Consider the following 18,985-nt stretch of genomic DNA (forward strand, 5'->3'; position numbering starts at 1 on the left):
TTTCATCAATAAATAGCTAATGCTTTACTGAAACCTGTACACTAAATCCTAATTAATTTGTTGGTTGTTATATTACACTATCATGGGAGAACTGGTTTAAAGATACTGTAACTTAAAATGAATCAAAAATTACCTGAATAAAATTTCCAGTAAAATAGATAAATAAAATTTAAAATGTACAGCCACAATGATGTAAGTGGAAAAACTTAAGTGATAGGTATATATTATATCTCCAACGTTTGTATTATTTTCTTGCACTAGCATATAGAAAATATTTTATATCTGGTTATATTATCAATTATATTTAAACTATACCATATTATGAACTATTTAAGTTAGATATATTTCAAATTTTTCTTTATTTGCCTGGGAATCTTCCAAAGCCAAAGTGTTTCTTATGGAATTAATAAAGTTTTAAGATACTTAGAGTTTTATGCTGAGCAGCTCTTAATGTACTACTTTTATATTAAGACATAAACTTCCTTATTGTAGACTATAACTCTTCAGATCCTTTTAAAAGTCCTAAAGTTCACATGACTTGAATTAAACCAAAATTTAACCAGCATAAATACAAAGTCAGATATTATATACAGAAAAAATATCAATTCAATATTTGTATAAAAATTTTATCTTAAGTAGTCTTTTATTCCTATTTTTATTTGTAATTTTAAAGTTACTTTAATAAAATAAAAGAGTGAACAGAATTGGCCTGTCAATTACAAGGTTAAAATAGGTTCATGATTTGATTTGCTATTGAGAAACTCTTACTCAAAAAATCTTTCTAGCTTTGCATTTTATCACAGAACAATTTAATATTCATTAATTTCTTCACTGACTCTTTCACATCTTTGTTCCTGAGGCTGTAGATCAGTGGGTTCAGCATGGGGATGATCACTGTGTAAAAGACAGAGGCCACCTTGACCGTGAGCCATGAACTTCTGAAGTTAGGAACACAGTGAAGGAAAAGGATGGTCCCATGGAAGATGGTAATGGTGGTCAGGTGGGAGGCACAGGTGGAGAAGGCTTTGTGGTGCCCTCCAGTTGAAGGCATCTTCAGGACAGTGATAAAAATGCAAACATAGGAGGTGCAAATAATCATCAGGTTGCTTGTTTCATTAAACGTGACAGAGAAGAAAATGATCTCCTGACTAATGTAGGGGTCAGAGCAGGAAACAGCAACTATGACTGTGTGCTCACAGACAAAGTTATTTATGATATTATTTCCTCTAAGGGACAATTCAGATAAAAGGTTGGTACGAGTCAGGGAACAGACTGTACCCCCAAGTGTATTATGCACCCACCAATAAGGAACAAAGCTTCGGAGACATCATATCAGTGTAGAGAAGAGGGTTGCAAATGGCCACAAATCAGTCATATGCCATCACTGCCAACAGGAACGTCTCTGTCACCACAAGTATGCAGGCAAAGAAGAATTTCATGATGCATCCTGTGAAGGAGATGGTTCTGTCTTCAACAATCAAGTTTTCTAGTAGTTTGGGTGTAACTACTGTTCAGTAATAGAGATCAACAAAGGACAAGTGTCTGAGGAAGTAGTACATAGGGGTGTGGAGTTTGGGATTTATCTTGATAATTAGGATCATGCCCAGGTTCCCCAGCACAGTGACGGAGTAGATAGTTAAGAGTAACAGAACGAGGGGTATCTGGAGTTTGGGACATTCTGAGAAGCCCAAGAGAATGAAAGTAACTTCAGCACTCTGGTTTTCCTGGTTCCTGTGGACAAAATATAAAAGTTGATTCAGAGAAATCTGAGGCAAAATTTGAATGAAATGTAGTGTTATTTTCTCAGTCTTGTCAGACGTTTTTGTGACTCCATGGACTGTAGACTGGCAGGTTCCTCTGTCCATGAGATTCTCTGGGCAAGAACACTGGATGGGATGTCATGCCCTCCTCCAGGGGATTTTCCTGACCCAGGTATAGAATGAGAGTACTTATGGGGAAAAAGAGTGCATTGAATTATTATTATTTTTTAATTAGCCTCATTTCTTCCAAAATGCCTCTACTGTCTTTTTCTGACATTAAAATTCATTCTTTTCAAAGCTACTTCCTAAATTCTTACTGAAATCTGAAATAGCAATCAGTATAAAGGGAAGTTCATGCCACATAGAATTCTCTAAAAATTCTATATCTCATTAGGAGTTGAAATTAAACACTCTGTTATTTTCACTCAGGTTTTATAACTTTATACTCCAAGAACACATATAACACTTCAAGATTTCCTGTACATGTATAACTATGTCATTCACATACTCCCCCACTCTTTTTCTTCAGGTGTTCCTTTACATTCCTAAATATGTGATTAATTCCTGATTCCCTGAGAGTATGTTTCAATTTAACATACAAATCATAGACTGCATATTCTCTAACTGAAAACACTTTTTCCAAAAGTCAGGATGTGTTCCCTATGTCTATGGTACCAAAGTTTGAAGTCTGACACAACTGAACGACTTTCACTTTCTCTGTATCTGAGGGACATATTGATGTGTTTAGATGTAAAACTTTTACAATATGAACCATATTATAGTGTTTTTTATCCTTTCTTTAACATTGTGTTGTGTTTTATTTTCTATAAAAACCATTGGTTTTCTTAAGATAATACAACTTGCATTACTATTACAAATATGAGCACAATTCTTTTTTATTCTTACATTTTTTATTGAAATTGCAAAAAGTTGGTATTCTATTTTTCAATTTATAGTCTAGGTTTATGGGACATATAGTATATTTATTATTTAAGAAGCTGCCATATCTTAACATATAAACATCTCAACTCCAGTGACTTAATTTAATAGAACAGGGAGCAGCAATTTTTTCTGGAAAAAGCTGTACAGTAAATACTTCAGCCTTTGTGGGCCACATAGTCTCAATTTCAGCTATGCACTTTTGCATCTTGCAGCATGGATTCACCTGTAGAAAATACATAAATCAATAGGCATGACTCTGTTCCAATAAAATTTTATTTATAAAAAACAGTAGGACAGATTTGGTTTGCAGATTACACCTTGTCGACCTATGCAATAGAAGGCATTTATTGATTGTTCAAAGTCTAAAATTATTTCCAGATCAGTAGGCAGATGTCCTCTGAGTGGCAATGCAGAGACTTAAGCTTGTTCTCAATTATGGCTTATGATAATGTGACTGGGTGCATGTGTGTTAGGTCATTTTAGTGGTGTCTGACTCTGTGTGAGGGTATGGACTGAAGCCCGCCAGGCTCCTCTGTCCATGGGATTCTCCAGGCTGAACTCTGGAGTGGGTTGCAGTGCTCCCCTCCAGTCTATCGTCCCAGCCCAGGGATCAAACCTGTCTCTCTTGGATTGTCAGTTGGGTTGTTTACCACTAGTGCCACCTGGGAAGTTCAACAATGGGATTGTTATGGTTTAATTATAATGTAGTGAGAGAAATAATAATTTGTTTAAAAAATACTACATTTTTCTGCTTTTCCACTGTGCATAATATTTTTGTGTTTTGCTTATTTATTTTTCATTAAGCTTTTGTCAAGCATATTAAGAGTGCTCTTCACATGTTGAGATACTTGAATAATGACCAAGATATTTCCTGATCAATAAAATCACAATAGGACTTTGAACTCTGAGTCAAACTATAGTGTTAAGATAGATTGAAGGGATAAGAAAGAAAAACAAAAGACATTTTAAGCAGAAAAGACAGTCTGAACCAAGGTAGGAGTTTGAATGTTCTTTTTTTTTTTTTCAATTAGAAGTAGAGTTTATACAGGGCAAACTTTGGGAGATGGTGAGGGACAGAGAAGCCTGATATGCTGTAGGACATGGGTTTGCAAAGAGTCTTATATGACTGTGAGACTGAACAAAAACAAAAAGTATCAGATATAATCAGAGGACCAGAGAATCTAAATTGTATAATGAATGCAATTAGGATTAGTACCAACTGCTGAATAGAGTCGAAATAGAGTTCCATGCCCACAGGACAAGTATGTAGTAATGAAAAGGTTGTGATTGTAAAACGGCATCTACAATGGGAATGAAATTGATTCAGTGTCAATATTATAATCATGGCATTCAGTGTGGTTGCATTAGTAGTTGATGTAAACAGAAAGAAGTAACTCCCATTTTCATTTTGATTCAGAAACAAACATTATGTTCTTGACAACATCTCACTGCAGACGAGTCAATGATTCCCAGAAACTAGCAATAATTATATGGGCACCTGCAGTGTGAAGTAATAAACAGTGAGGTGTAATATGGGAGCTAGAGCATCTGATAAACCAATCCAGGGCCTGAAGACATCTGGAACACAGAAGGAAAACAAAAGGAGACTCCTAACACTGTCTTCAAATATTTCAAGGCTAAAATATGAAAGAAACACTAGCCCTTTTTTCTGTGTCCTGAGGAGAGAAATTTAATTTTAAATGAATTAACTTTTAAAAGCCACAGGAAGGTAATTTCAGAACAACAATAAAAGAATTTTCTCTTTTTCTCCAGTGTCAATAAACAGAATAGTGTGAATGACTCAGAGTCTCTGGGTTGCCCAGTTTCACTAACATTATATAAGAAGGGGCTCTAGAAACACAAACTTCCAAAAGGAGGGGAGAGACTCTTCAGGAAGAATGCAGACAAGTTATTAAACTCCACAATGTCTCTCTACATGTCCCATATTCTGTGACTGATCCTCACATTGGCCTAGAGCTTTCACTAAGATCACTTTTTGCTTGGTGTTCTCAAAATACTGTTTTAAAATTATCTGTATAATTCTCAAAATCCACAATTTACACATCTGTAACAGGTTGATTTAACTACTCCATCTGATAAAATATCTATTTCTATACTTAAATAGTACATTCTAACCACCTTAACACATAAGGATTGAGTTCAATACAAACTTTATTAATCTTTGCCTATAACTGAGGAGGGGCTTCCCTGGTGACTCAGATGGTTAAGAATCCTCCTGCAATGCAGGAGACCCAGGTTCAATCCCTGGGTTGGGAAGATCCCCTGGAGGAGGGAATGGCAACTAACTCCAGTATTTTTGCCTGGAGAATTCCCATGGACAGAGGAGCTTGGTGGGCTTTAGTCCATGGGATCGCAAAGAGTTGGACACCACTGAGTGACTGAGCAGAGCACATAACTGAGGAGATCATTCCTATAAGTGTATGTAGGTAAAGCATACTTTAAAAAAGTAAGAAATTTAATTCAAAATAGCCTCCTAAATTCAGTATGACATATAAATACGTAATTTTAGATAGATCCCTGGTGGCTCAGATGGTGAAGATTTGACCTGCAATGCAGGAGATCCAGCTTCTATCCCTAGATTGGGAAGATCCCCTGGAGAAGGGAATGGCTACTCACTCCAGTATTCTTGCCTGGAGAATTCCATGAACGGAGGAGCCTGATGGGCTGTAGTCCATGGGGTCATGAAGAGTCAGACACAACAGAGCAATTAACAATTGCGCTCCCCCCCTCCCCACTCCAGGTATTTATGTGTAGATACTTCTGAGGATGGCAAGTATGAAGTGCAGGCCATCACGGGCATCCTGGTGTCTAGGGTCACTCAGTGTGTGCACAGGCAGTTTTCTTCATCTTTCCTTGATCTGTCTGGGCCTCCAGTCTGGCACATATTTCAGAAAAGATTAAAGAATTAAAATAAATCTGATCATCTCAGTACAGTATTATTTCTCATTGCACAAGAGATTATTTTTTCCCTTTAAGTTCACATACAGTTTAAATACTAGTTTGACATAATGGGGAAAAAAAATGTTGGTTTTATTTTCCCCCAACATTCCCAGTTTGACCCTACATTAACTATTTTTGGTCTCATTCTTAGCAAAATTATATAGTAATTGGTAGAATTTTTTCATAGGATTGAAGAGTATAAAGTGCTAATTGCTCAGTCATGGTTGACTCTTTGCAACCCCGTGGACTGTAGCCCGCTAGGCTCCTCTGCACCTGGAATTCTCCCGGCAAGAATACTGGGGTGGGTTGTCATTTTTTTCTCCAGGGTATCTTCCTGATTCAGGAATCAAACCCAGAATCTCTCACATTCTAGACGGATCCTTTACCTTCTGAGCCACAAGTAGCATAAAATCCCTCTGCAAATTAGTAGCAAAGAGTATGAATTTGTCTTTCCCTAACAAGTGATGTGGGTCATGGCAGAGAGGTCTGACAGAATGTGGTCCACTGGAGAAGGGAATGGCAAACCACTTCAGTATTCTTGCCTTGAGAACCCCATGAACAGTATGAAAAGGCAAAAAGATAGGATACTGAAAGAGGAACTCCCCAGGTCAGTAGGTGCCCAATATGATACTGGAGATCAGTGGAGAAATAACACCAGAAAGAATGAAGGGATTGAGCCAAAGCAAGAAGAATACCCAGCTGTGGATATGAATGGTGATAGAAGCAAGGTCCGATGCTGTAAACAGCAATATTACATAGGAACCTGGAATGTCAGGTCCATTAATCAAGGCAAATTGGAAGTGGTCAAACAAGAGATGGCAATAGTTAATGTCAACATTCTAGGAATCAGAGAATGAAAATGGACTGGAATGGGTGACTTTAACTCAGATGACCATTATATCTACTACTGCGGTCAGGAATCCCTCAGAAGAAATGGAGTAGCCATCATGGTCAACAATAGAGTCCGAAATGCAGTACTTCGATGCAATCTCAAAAACGACAGAATGATCTCTGTTTGTTTCCAAGGCAAACCATTCAATATTACAGTAATCCAAGTCTATGCCCCTACCAGTAACACTGAACAAGTCCTTTTAGAACTAACATCCAAAAAAGATGTCCTTTTCATTATAGAGGACTGGAATGAAAAAGTAGGAAGTCAAGAAACACCTGGAGTAACAGGCAAATTTGGCCTTGGAATACGGAATGAAGCAGGGAAAAGACTAATAGAGTTTTGCCAAGAAAATGCACTGGTCATAACAAACACCCTCTTCCAACAACACAAGAGAAGACTCTACACATGGACATCACCAGATGGTTGACACTGAAATCAGATTGATTATATTCTTTGCAGCCAAAGATGGAGAAGCTCTATACAGTCAGCAAAAATAAGACCAGGAGCTGACTGTGGCTCAGATCATGAACTCCTTATTGCCAAATTCAGACTTAAATTGAAGAAAGTAGGGAAAACCACTAGACCATTCAGGTATGACCTAAATCAAATCCCTTATGATTATACAGTGGAAGTGAAAAGTAGATTTAAGGGCCTAGATCTGATAGATAGAGTGCCTGATGACCGATGGAATGAGGTTCGTGACATTGTACAGGAGACAGGGATCAAGACCATCCTTATGGAAAAGAAATGCAAAAAAGCAAAATGGCTGTCTGGGGAGGCCTTACAAATAGCTGTGAAAAGAAGAGAAGTGAAAAGCAAAGGAGAAAAGGAAAGATATAAACATTTGAATGCAGAGTTCCAAAGAATAGCTAGGAGAGATAAGAAAGCCTTCCTCAGTGATCAATGTAAAGAAATAGAGGAAAACAACAGAATGGGAAAGACTATAGATCTCTTCAAGAAAACTAGAGATACCAAGGGAACGTGTCATGCAAAGATGGGCTCAATAAAAGACAGAAATGGTATGGACCTAACAAAAGCAGAAGATATTAAGAAGAGATGGCAAGAATACACAGAAAAGCTGTACAAAAAAGATCTTCATGACCCAGATAATCACGATGGTGTGATCACTGACCTAGAGCCAGACATCCTGGAATGTGAAGTCAAGTGGGCCATAGAAAGCATCACTATGAACAAAGCTAGTGGAGGTGATGGCATTCCAGCTGAGCTACTTCAAATCCTGAAAGATGATGCTGTGAAAATGCTGCACTCAACATGCCAGCAAATTTGGAAAAGTCAGCAGTGGCCACAGCAGTGGAAAAGGTCAGTTTTCATTCAAATCCCAAAGAAAGGCAATGCCAAAGAATGCTCAAACTACCGCACAATTGCACTCATCTCACAAGCTAGTAAAGTAATGCTCAAAAATCTCCAAGCCAGGCTTCAGCAATATGTGAACCATGAACTTCCAGATGTTCAAGCTGGTTTTATAAAAGGCAGAGGAACCAGACATCAAATTGCAAATATCCGCTGGATATTGGAAAAAGCAAGAGAGTTCCAGAAAAACATCTATTTCTGCTTTATTGACTATGCCAAAGTCTTTGACTGTGTGGATCACAATAAACTGTGGAAAATTCTGAAAGAGATGGGAATACCAGACCACCTGATCTGCCTCTTGAGAAATCTGTATGCAGGTCAGGAAGCAACAGTTAGAACTGGACATGGAACAACAGACTGGTTCCAAGTTGGACAAGGCTGTATACTGTCACCCTGCTTATTTAACTTATATTCAGAGTACATCATGAGAAATGCTGGGCTGGAAGAAGCACAAGCTGGAATCAAGATTGCTGGGAGAAATATCAGTAACCTCAGATATGCAGATGACACCACCCTTATGGCAGAAAGTGAAGAGGAACTAAAAAGCCTCTTGATGAAAGTGAAAGTGGAGAGTGAAAAAGTTCGCTTAAAGCTCAAGATTCAGAAAACGAAGATCATGGCATCCAGTCCCATCACTTCATGGGAAATAGATGGGGAAACAGTGGAAACAGTGTCAGACTTTATTTTTTGGGGCTCCAGAATCACTGAAGATGGTGACTGCAGCCATGAAATTAAAAGACACTTACTCCTTGGAAGGAAAATTATGACCAACCTAGATAGCATATTCAAAAGCAGAGACATTACTTAGCCAACAAAGGTTCGTCTAGTCAAGGCTATCGTTTTTCCTGTGTTCATGTATGGATGTGAGAGTTGGACTGTAAAGAAGGCTGAGCACTGAGGAATTGATGCCTTTGAAGTGTGGTGTTGGAGAAGACTCTTGAGAGTCCCTTGGACTGCAAGGAGATCCAACCAGTCCATTCTGAAGGAGATCAGCCCTGGGATTTCTTTTGAAAGAATGATGCTAAAGCTGAAACTCCAGTACTTTGGCCACCTCATGAGAAGAGTTGACTCATTGGAAGAGACTCTGATGCTGGGAGGGATTGGGGGCAGGAGGTGAAGGGGACGACAGAGGATGAGATGGCTGGATGGCATCACTGACTCGATGGAGGTGAGTCTGAGTGAACTCCGGGAGTTGGTGATGGACAGGGAAGCCTGGTGTGCTGCGATTCATGGGGTCGCAGAGTCGGACACGACTGAGCGACTGAACTGAACTGAACAAGTGATGCAAATAGCATATGCACTAGATGGCAGAGTGACACTGTAATTTATGTTTTTTTTTTTTTTTGCTTTTTTTATTATTTTTATTTTTTTATACCATAATTATTTTATTAGAAATATGTAGGTTATCTCCAGTTTTTTGACGTTATAAACAATCCTACAATGCATGAATATACTCTAGATGCATTTCTGGCCAGTGCCTTTGAAAAAATTCTTTAAAAAGGAATTTGAGGTCAATGCTATTCATATTGCTAATGCTGTTTTTTTTTTTTTTTTGACACTGTAATTTAAATCAAGGCACAAATAATGTGCATTGATTGCTTAGGGAAAGTAGCAGAAATTGATATAAAGCAAGATGTTCGTGGTTTAAATAGAACTTTGAAAACATTTTATTCTGTGAAGGAAAACTGTGACCTGTTGTGTCTACTGACAGAAGATGCTGAGGCCACCAAGCCATCAGCACGGCTCCTGCACCCCCACCTCCCACTCAGGCTGGTGAGCCCTGAAGAACTCTGGATTGAAACAGAGCTGCACCCCGAGGGAACACAGGATAGAAAAGAACAGGGTACCGGCCCTAAGTAGTTAAGGTGCAGCTCAAAGGAATGATATCAAGGAGCCCAGACTGTTCGCTCTTCCCAGGCGCAGAAAAGCCCTAAATTTATTAACGTGAGCCATCTGATTTTCTTTACTTTCCAGTAATCTTCTGATGGTCTGACTACCTGGGTTTTCTTGCATAATGTTGTACTTCTTCCTTCCCTTTTCAGAGCAGTTTCTTTGAACTAACTGAGACGTTGTCTTCCAGGTTTGTGTGTGCATGGCCGCTCAGTCGTGTCCGACTCTTTTGTGACCCCATGGACTGTAGCCCACCAGGCTCCTCTGTCCATGGGATTCTCCAGGCAAGACTATTGGAGTGGGTAGCCATTTCCTCCTCCAGGGGATCTTCCTGACCTAGGGATTGAACCTGGGTCTCCTACATTACAGGTGAATTATTTATTATCTGAGCCACCAGGGAAGACCCTTATTTTCTAGGTTTAAGTCCATAGAATAAAAAATAATTGTTTTTATTTATTTATTTATTGGTCAGTTGGTAATTTCATGTCTCTTTCAGGAAAAGGAAACCAGTGTTCAAAGATGGCAATTTACTAGGTCACATTCAAGCATCAACTCACCTTTGATTTTTATCTTTGTTTTTCTAATATTCGTTTTTGAACTAGGAGTGATGTGTTGGCTCTTAGTCATTTACATAATCACATAGTTTAGGTAAGGAAGAGTGTTAACACTTCATCTCAATTAATTTTATAAGAAGTAAATACACAAAAACATGGTAAATAATGTGTGTAGATATTAGTATAAATATCAAAATACTTACAAAAGAAAATACTATTAATATATGACAAAAACAAGAATGCATAACAAAGTTATTATGTTATTAACATATATATATAATTCAATGACAAAGCAAAAATATCCATAAGCCAAAACTATAGGAGATGAGAAGAGAAATAGACTCTAAATACAAACTAAAAACAATATATGATATATAAATATATATATGTATATATGTGATTGTGTTTCTGTTATAATCCCAAATAACACAATTACATATATATCATAGAAATCTACTAATAAGAAATAGAATTTTTTCCAACCTTTCTTAAGCAATTTTAAAAATTGATTATGTCTTAGCCCATAAGTAAAACACAACAATTTTAATAATAAAATTATTATTTCTTGGTTACTAGCAAATACAAGAGTAAATAAAGCAGTCCAATTAAAACTGTAAAATCATGCCTTTAAAAAATTACAAAGGAATAATATAGACTACCATAGCAAAAATTACTATATGAGATATAATGTAGGTGATAATCAAAATAAATTACATGATATAGCAGATGGATATCAACAAAATTAAAATAGATAAAGCATTCTTCTGGCAAGAGATATTAAAAGGCCTTAAGATACTGTTAAGACCTAAAATTTAATCTTCCCACCCATCCTCCCAAAAGCTTTTCAGACCAGGGGAATCAAATGAATAAACCATACTTTTTGCATCACTGTGAGAAAGATAACTGCATGAAATGAAATTTACCTCTAAGTAAATAAATACTCATGAGAAATGCAAAGACCTTTGGGCCTCAAATTACCATAATTCTAAGTGTGTAGAATGAAGAAATCTGAAGACACAGTTTAGAAAACAGAAAAGGAAAGTGGAGATCTTATTAGTACAAAAGGGACAAAACAGGTAAAATAAATAATAAAGTTCTACTCACATAACCAGTAATTGAAAGGAGGTCAAAAGTCTGATAGGAAGCAGCACTGGCTGCAAGAAAAAGGCTAGCAACTGTATAGATTTGAGGTGCAAACTTCAGGAATATTTCTTTCTAAGACAAAGGAGGAAAGGAAAAGGATGACCATAGAGTTATAAATGTTAAGAGAAGCAAGGTGAGTAAATTGTGTTAAGGATCTTCCAGAAACAAGATAAAAGAAACATACACACAAAAGAACTGATAATCAAAATCTCTCAACAACCATGCATTTTACATAGAGAGGGATTTATATATAGATTTAGGTATATGCTGATGATGAAGCTGAAACTCTAGTACTTTAGCCACATGGTGTGAAGAGCCAACGTGTTGGAAAAGACCCTGATGCTGGGAAAGATTGAAGGCAAAAGAAGAAGAGGGTGGCTGAGGATGAGATGGTTGGATGGCATCACTGACTCACCGGACATGAACTTGAGCAAATTCTGAGGGATAGTGAAGAACAGGGAAGCCTGGCATGCTGCAGTCCATGGGGTCTCTAAGAGTCAGACACGATTTAGCAACTGACCAACAACAAAATAGATACATTCATACATATCTGTGTATAAGTGTGAGTATATGTATGTGTGTATGTGTATTCACATATACTTCATTTCACTACACTACAGAAGAAAACAGCACTAAACTAGAATTCTTGTAAGCCACAGAAAACCCAAAACTTACTCCACTAAGTTATCAAAAAAAGAAAAGAAAAAATGTGTATCCATACAATGCTACTATAAAGAGAGGGGGGGAAAGCATAAAATGTGTCAAAACATTCCAAATAATGAATATGTCCCTGTAATAACATCACATGTACACACAGACACACTCACAGAGAATAGACAAAAACCGTAACGCTCTGAACTGAACTACATTTCCTTAAATAATTATTTGGAAATATTAAAAATATTTCATACATATAAAATAAATAGAATAGAAAAAAGAGATTATGTCAAAAAAGAGTTGGTTGTGTCATGCGAGTGTATATTCCTCAGTTCTTTGTCTCGTCACAACAAAGATTTGGAGCGATGGACATTAAAGGCCTCGGCACATCATAGCTCTTGGGTCTTGGACAAACCGTGTTATAGCTCTTAAGCAAATCAGTGTTACAGCTCTATTTTATTTAGAAGATAGCAGGAGAGAGAGAGTGAGAGAGAGAGTGTGCGCGCACGCACGCGGGAGAGAGCGAGTCCGTGAGAAAGCGCTTTGGCTCCTCCTTTTGTATGTTTTTTTCCTCTACCTGGGCTTGCCCTATGCAAATTGGGCTTAGCCAGGAGTGCTGTTTGTTCTGCCTGAAGTCTTCACTCTGGTCCTCGGACTTTCCCTTGACCTTCCTTGTCTTTTAGCCACCGCCATTTTGGGCTCCTTTTCCCTATTCTACCTACCTAACATTCCCCCCTCAAGAGATAGGAGGACCAATTCTTTGGGATTAGGGGTGTCGAGGTCTTTCTGGCTACTTCCTGCTGAACTGGGATGGTGAAGGGTATTGGTCCTTCCCCTCTTGTTAGTCTCAATCCTCAGAGTCCTTATAAGGACTGTCCAAAGGTGTGTGATATTTTCCGTGGTCAGCTGTAGTTTTATATCTTTGTTGAACTGGCACTGCATGTTGTAGCTGGTTGACCTGGGAAGAGACAAAACAGGTTAGACAATTGATAGTACATGGGATAATCATAAGCATCAGTAATATAGCATAATAAGGACTAGTAGGGATATTGGTCAATTTTAAATTCACATGGCCAGGATGGCCCAAGTCCCTCCTTGTTCAGCGTTCAGAAGATCTATCTCCTGTCTGTTTTGGAGTACAGTCTCTGTCAAGCTGTGTTGGCTCTTTAGAGTTATTCTGAGAAATTTTATCCCCAGAAACCAGATTTTGGGGGTGTTCATTAGAATGACACTCATTGGTAGCTCTGAATAGGTATCTGAGATCTGTATCAAGTGTCTTCTTCTGTTTTCTTCCATGGCTTGACTCATGAGTAGTGAATCCAGGAGTCATGCCCTGGTACCTTGACTGCTGTGGGGGTAGAAAGTATTACAGGGTAGGTGCCCGTCCATGTGGGCTGAAGTTGAGCCTTTGGGGACCCATCTTTCCAGACTTTAATTAGGACTTGAGTTCCTGGAGCATATAATGGTGACTCTTTAGAATCTTTTGGGTCCTGGTTCATACCCCACAAGCATATATCCTGTTGGAATTGTCCAATGGCCGTGATATAAGACTGGAGGGTTTGAACCTCTGGATCTAGGAAGAGGTCATTGACATAAACAAAAGATCTCCCATATAGCATCTCATAAGGACTAAGATCAACCTGTTCCTTAGAGGTAATGCGGGTGTGGAGAAGAGCTATTGATAAAGCCTCCTTCCATCCCAGGGAGGTCTCTTAGATTATCTTTTTTATCGCTGATTTTAAGAATTGATTGGCTCTTTCTACTTTTCCTGAAGATTGAAGCCTCCAGGCACAATGGAGATAATAAGTAATGTCCAAGGCTTTTGAGACCCCTTGGGTGACCTTAGAAGTAAATGATGTCCCACTGTCACTTTGTAATGACCTTGGCAGACCAAATCTTGGAATGATTTCATGGAGCAGTTTTTTTTACCACCTCCTCAGCCTTCTCAGTCTGGGCGGGAAAGCTTTCAATACATCCTGTGAATGTATCTATCATGACTAATAGGTATTTATACCCTTGAGAAACTGGCATCTGGGTGAAGTCCATCTGCCAGTCCTCTCCTGGGTAGGCCCCATGTCATTGGACTGGCTGGGCCAGCTGGGGCCTTCAAGCTCCTTGGGGGTTGTTTAATTGGCAAGTGGGATAAGAGGAGACCACCTGTCTTATGGCTGTTTGGAAGCCTGTTCCTCTGTAGGACCTTACTAGTAGTCTTTGGAGGGCTTTTTCTCCTAAATGAGTAGTGGCATGTAAGGAGTTAACCAACTTCCATTGGAGGTTCCCAGGCAGAAAAAGGAGTCCCTCCTTTTGGGACCACCTCCTATGATCTTCTTGAAAGCCCTCTCTCTTAGCTTTAAGAGTCACCTTCAGTATATGACATAGTTTCTGAAAAATTAGTCTGTGGAACTAATGTGGCAATCCCTATTAGGTCATGGTTCTGTAATGCTGCTCTCCTAGCTGCCTGATCAGCTGCTTGGTTCTCTAGTGCCACTTCTGTGCTCCCTTTTTGGTGTCCTTTACAGTGGGAGACTGAAACCTCAGTGGGCAGATGGACTGCCTCCAAGAGTCGAAGAATCTGATCACGATATTTGATTGGGGACCCTCAGGTGGTCAAGTGGCCCCTTTCTTTCCAAATAGCTGCATGTGCATGTAGCACCAGAAAGGCATACTTGGAGTCAGTGTAAATGGCTATTCTTTTTCCTTTTCCCAGCTCTAAAGCTTGAGTCAGGGCTATGAGCTCAGCTAATTGGGCTGAAGTACCTGGTGGCAGAGGCTTAGCCTCTATGGTCTCAAAATTGGAGACTACTGCATACCCGGCTCTTCTTTTTCCATCCAAGATAAAGCTGCTTCCATCAGTGTACCAGATTTCCTCAGGATTCGTCAGAGGATCTTCTTACAACCCCTTTCGGGGTTTTGTCCAGTGGTCCAAGGTTTCTAGACAAGAGTGAAAGGGGAGAGAGCCCTCGGGGGTAGGTAGGAGGGTGACTGGGTTAAGAACCTCACAAGGGGATATAGTGAGGCCTGGATTTTCCATCAGCATTACTTGATATCTGAGGATTCTTTGATCAGACATCCATAAATGGCCTCTTCCATTTAGGAGTTGTTTTACTTGGTGTCTGGTAAAAATAGTTAGTTTTCCCCCAAAGGAGAGTTTTAAAGCACCTTCTATCATGATTACAATAGCTACAAGATTTTGAAGGCGGGGGGGGGGGGGGGGGCAGCCTCGGGTCATTGGATCGAGCCTCTTGGATAAGTAAGCTACAGGCTGGGGCTCAGATCCCAACCTTTGAGTTAACATTCCCAAGGCTATTCCCTCTCTTTCATGGACATAAAGTTGGAATGCTTTTTCTGGGTCTAACCTCAAGGCAGGTGCCTGAGTTAAGGCCTGTTTTAGTGTAGCCTCTGCCTTCTTTTGAGGAGTCCCCCACATCACTGGGATTGAATCATCTCGTCCCTTTATGCTTTCATATAAGGGCTGGGCAATTAGACCATAGTTGGGTATCCAGATTCTACAATAACCAGTTAGCCCCAGGAAAGCTCGCAATTGTTTTCGAGTCGTGTGGGAGGGCAGCTGGAGAATTCCTTGTACTCAATCAGAGGACAGCCTCCTGGACCCGTGTGTAATCTGAACTCCCAGGTAAGTGACCTTTGTCTCGACCATCTGTTCCTTAGCACGGGAGACTTTATATCCCCTTTCTGCCAAGAAGTTTAGAACCTGAATTCCATGTTGTTGGGCACTTTTCTCATCTGTAGAGCAGATTAGTAGGTCATCTACGTATTGAAATATTTTCCCATTAGGTCCCAGGTCCAGATCTAGGAGATCCCTGCTAAGGGCCTGTCCAAACAGGTGGGGGCTATCTCTGAACCCCTGAGGTAATACTGTCCAAGTCATCTGTTGGTGTTTTTGTCCTGGGGCCTCCCACTCAAAGGCAAAAAGATACTGGGATTCTTTGGCCAGTGGTATGCAAAAAAATGCATCTTTGAGATCCAAGACTGTAAACCACTTGGCACTGGGTGGGATTTCTCCCAAGATTACATAGGGATTGGGTACTGTGGGATGGAGGGGGACTACAGCTTCATTTATGATCCAGACATCTTGAACCATTCGCCAGGTTCCGTCTTTTTTCTTTACTGAGACGATTGGGGTATTACATGGCGAACAGGTGGGGACCAATAGCCCACAAGCAAGGAATTTATTTATTAAAGGCTGTAGTCCCTCCCGAGCTTCTCTTTTGAGAGGATATTGTTTCTGGTTAGGAAACCGAGTGGGATCTCGGAGGACAATGATGACCGGTTCAGCTTGGTGGGCTCGTCTAGGAATCCCCTGGTCCCACACTTGGGGGTTAATTTTGTCTTCCCATAGTTTTTAGTCCCTCTCTATTGAAGGTGTAATGGGTTCTTCAGTAGTAACCAGGAGCTGTAGAGCTCTAGGGGATGAAAAACTTCCCATTACAAGGGTCGTCCCCAGTTTAGTGAGTATATCTCTTCCCAATAAGAGGGTAGGACACTCAGGGACCACCAGAAACTGGTGGGAAAATATTTGTCCAACCCAGCAACAAAGAAGTGCTCGGGTGAATCTTTTAGTAGTTGCTTTTCCTGTAGCACCCAAAATGGTACAGGTTTGGGAGGAGAAGGCTCCGGAGTAGGAGATCAAGACAGAGTAGGTAGACCCTGTGTCAACTAAGAAATTCTCGGACCTACCTGCCACATCCAGTTGCACCCTTGGTTCCAGCCCCGTGATGGTTATCTGTGACAGGCAGGCTGGCTGGAGCGAGCCACTTCAGTCCTCTTGAACCATTGTGAGGGTAGGCTTGGCGCTTGACCTTGAGGCTCTTGGGTCTCGAGGGCAGAGTGCCGCCCAATGTCCCAGTTGATGGCATTTGTGGCAAGCCATTCTAGGAGACTTGTCATGGTTTGGACACTGTTTGGCCCAATGCCCCACCTGTCTACAGATCAGGCATTTGTCTCCTGCCTTGTCCTTCAAGGACTTGGGGTTTGCCATAGGGCTTCTCTGGAGGGCGGCCAGCATATGGGCATGCCTTGCCTCTTTCTTTCTCTCCTTCTCCTGGGCCTTGGCCTCCTCCTCCTTTTCTCTGTTATAAAAGGTATTGGTGGCTGTCTGGACCATCTCATCTAAAGAGGCAGCAGGGTTCTGCTGTTGTAGCTGTTGTAACTTAATTCTGATATCTGATGCACATTGGGACAGAAATTTGTCCTTTAAAATCATCCATCCCTCGTAAGAGTCTAAGTCCAGATTGGTAAACTTTTGAAGTGCCTCTTTTAGCCTCTCCAGAAAGGCAATGGGGTTCTCACTGGGCTCCTGAGTTATTTCTGAGACCCAGGAATAGCCAATTACTTTTTGCTGGGCTGCTTTCAGTCCTGCCTTCACACAGATTAGAAAATGATCTCTTTCCCAGATGTGCTCAGGGTCATTATAATTCCAATTAGGACTGGAGGAGGGGACTGCAGCTTCCCCTACTGGGCATCTATCACTGGACATGTGGAGCCCTGTTCCATACCTCCGAGCTTCCTTTAAGACCGTGGTATGTTCAGGATCAGATAAAGTTTGACTAAATATGACCATGATGTCTTTCCACGTCAAGTCAAAGGCCAAAGTAATATGTTGGAATGTATCTATATATTTGCCTGGGTCATCTGTATAGCTTCCCAGGTCTTGTTTGATCTGCCTTAATTCTAAGAGGAAGAAGGGCTTATGGATACCGGGTTGGTCTGAATTCTCCTCCAGTTTCAACTAAGGGACATACTCGAGCTGGCTTTTGTGGAGGAGGTGCTCCCGGATATGGGGGCACATTTGGGTACGAGGAACGAGCACCAGGCAACTCGGGAGCTGTGGGAGGTAAGCCTTCACGAGGGGGTTCCTTTTCTTGGTTGCCCGTGCCTAACACCATTTGCCTAGTGGGCTCACTTTTAGGGCATACTACAATCCCATACTTAAGACAGAGTTCCTTCATATCTCTTAGTCGGAAGAAAATTTGGACATAGGGGATCTCTGTCCATTTCCCTTGTCTTTTGCAGAATAATTCTAATTGCACGATGGTATTGTAATTTAAAGTTCCATCCTTGGGCCAGTGTTCCTCATCCCCCAGTGGATACTGTGGCCACGCAGTGGCACAAAAGAATTTCAAACGACTCTCCTTAGAGCTAGAGGGTCAAACAGCTTCCAGTTATCAAGGATGCATCTCAAGGGCATCTGCCGGGAAGTGGATTGATTATTTCCCATCTGAAAGACAGTCATGACAGGGAGAAAAGAAAAAATACCTCTTTCGATTTTTATGGGTGGACTTCCTTAGGGATGAGTCTTTCTGAAGCTTATCCTACTCAGAACTGTTGCAACCTGAGAGCCAGGTGTCCCCGGGTCAGGGTGCAGATCCCCAGGCAGGCTGAGGCGTGACAGCCTCCTAGAGATCGAATCCCTAGGCAGGTCGAGGCATGACAGCCTCCTGGGACCCCTGGGACTGGCAGATCCCCAAGCAGGTTGAGGCGTGACAACCTTTCAAAGACCAATCCCTAGGAAGGTCAAGGCGTGATGACCTCCTGGGACCCCCCGGACTGGAGCTTAGGCATCCCCAAGATCTCCAGTGTGACCAGTGTTGGGTAGAATTAAGGGGTTTGTAACTCATTGCTAGTTTGCCCACCGTGGATGGGAATTGATATGTAAGCTCATCCTACCTAGTACTGTCGCAACCTGAGAGCCAGGCATACCCCAGTCAGGGTGCAGACCCCCAGGCAGGCTGAGGCATGACAGCCTCCTAGAGATTGAATCCCCAGGCAGGTCGAGGCATGACAGCCTCCTGAGA

The 18,985-nt window shown here is 40.7% G+C and overlaps 1 pseudogene; it reads right to left on the reverse strand.

Annotated features, from left to right (window-relative positions):
* Positions 1 to 781: 781 nt before the first annotated feature.
* On the reverse strand, positions 782 to 17,751 carry LOC133254477 (olfactory receptor 5D18-like; annotated as a pseudogene).
* Between the last annotated feature and the right edge of the window lie 1,234 nt (positions 17,752 to 18,985).

This window comes from Bos javanicus, chromosome 9, assembly GCF_032452875.1.
Source record: "Bos javanicus breed banteng chromosome 9, ARS-OSU_banteng_1.0, whole genome shotgun sequence".
Lineage (NCBI taxonomy): Eukaryota > Metazoa > Chordata > Mammalia > Artiodactyla > Bovidae > Bos > Bos javanicus.